Raw genomic sequence first — 1,946 nt, 5'->3', positions numbered from 1 at the left:
GGGTAAATAGTTATCAACCCATGCACTGCATAATCTAGAGATCTTGAGACAGGACCTTAATTATTATTTCCCTTTTTCAGTTTCTTATTTGGCCTTTTTTTATAGCTTTGACTTTGCTACAGATGACTTGTGTGTCTAAAAATCGATGATAATTCTTGTTGAGATGCTACCTATAACAGTGATTGTTGTATTGTTTCGCGTATTTAAGGAGCCAATACTAAGCCACGTTATGCCCTTCTTTTCCACACAGCGGCATCTCCTTGATGTCCTTGATGATGTTGAAGTGGATAACCTTCCATTGATATTATCTGTTGCAAACTTGTGCAATAAATCTTGCATGAAACTGCTCGATAGATGCCTTGAGATGGTAGTCCGGTCAAATCTTGAGATGATTACTCTTGAGAAAGCATTGCCTCCAGATGTTATGAAGCAAATTACTGATGCACGGCTAAGTCTTGGGTTAGTTTCACCTGAAGACAAGGGATTTCCTAACAAACATGCAAGAAGGATACTCAGAGCTCTTGACTCTAGTGATGTGGAGCTGGTGAGGATGCTGCTCAAGGAAGGGCAGACTAACCTTGATGATGCATTTGCATTGCACTATGCTGTAGAACATTGTAACTCAAAGATCACAACTGAACTTCTGGACATTGCACATGCAAATGTCAATCACAGAAATCCAAGAGGTTATACTGTTCTTCACATTGCTGCCAGGCGAAGAGATCCTAAAATTCTTGTCTCTCTTTTAACCAAAGGTGCTCGGCCTTCTGATCTTACATTTGATGGAAGAAAAGCAATTCAAATAGCAAAGAGACTCACAAAACATAGGGATTACTTTGGGATTACTGAAGAAGGAAAACCGTCTCCTAAAGATAGGTTATGCATTGAGGTACTGGAGCAAGCTGAAAGATGGGATCCACAAGTTGGAGAAGCATCGGTTTCTCTTGCAAGGGTTGGTGACTGTGAACCTGGAAAGTTGTTGTACCTTGAAAACCGAGGTAATATTCATCTACAAACTGTGTGGTGTTCAAAATGGTCTGTCTGGTATTGGTTTACACATGCATTTTTCTCTTGGAAGTTGTGTTTTCACTCACTTATTTTCCTGATATGCAGTTGGTTTGGCAAGGATACATTTTCCAGTCGAGGCAAGAGTAGCAATGGACATTGCTCAACTGGATGGTACTTCGGAATTTATCCTTGGTTCTAGTGCAGATCCACCTCCAGAGATACAACAGGCAACTGTTGATCTAAATGAAACTTCTTTGATAATGAATGACGAACACTTGGCTCGGATGAGGGCCCTCTCCAAAACAGGTGAGACACAGATTATTGCCTTTGTATAACCACGGCGCCTCTATATTCTTTATATTTTCAGCGTAATACTACACTTCTTTAGCTTATCTGCTTAACATCCTTAATAAGAAAGCCTGCGTAGCTGAAGTTGAAATTTAATAACATGGATCTGGACTAACTGCAAGCTCAATGTTTTGTTACCAGTTGAACTTGTTAGGCGCTTCTTTCCGCGTTGTTCGAATGTGCTGGACAAGATCATGGATGATGAATCTAAGCTGGCTTCTCTCGGAAAAGAAGCATCCATGGAGAAGAGGAGGTTCCATGACGTGCATGACTCGCTTCAGAAGGCATTCAGCGAGGACAAGGAGTCGTCTTGTTTGACAAGTTTATAGCTCCAATGCCGATGGGTGACATGAAAAGCAGCCAAAATGCATGTCTGGATTATAGTACAATATATCAGATTGGAGTACAACTGGAAAGCAGCCAGGAGGCAATAGTCAAGGAGTGCTCCTTAGAAAAGGAACGAGTGAATGCTTCGTGTGCTCTCCGCGCGCGACAAATGGTGCACGCGGAGCTCTCCCGCGCGCGCAAACCAACCAAAGTGGTTGGTTTCTGGTTTTTCCTTTCCAGTTTATGGACAGTTCGACCCCCTA

At 42.1% G+C, this 1,946-nt stretch overlaps 1 pseudogene; it reads left to right on the top strand.

Annotated features, from left to right (window-relative positions):
• The window catches only part of LOC119332751, a 7,108-nt pseudogene extending 5,177 nt beyond the window's left edge, over window positions 1–1,931 (top strand).
• The last annotated feature ends 15 nt before the right edge of the window (window positions 1,932–1,946 follow it).

The sequence above is a fragment of the Triticum dicoccoides genome, chromosome 7A (assembly GCF_002162155.2).
Source record: "Triticum dicoccoides isolate Atlit2015 ecotype Zavitan chromosome 7A, WEW_v2.0, whole genome shotgun sequence".
Taxonomy (NCBI): Eukaryota; Viridiplantae; Streptophyta; class Magnoliopsida; order Poales; family Poaceae; genus Triticum; species Triticum dicoccoides.
This window is presented reverse-complemented; position numbering and strand designations above follow the sequence as displayed.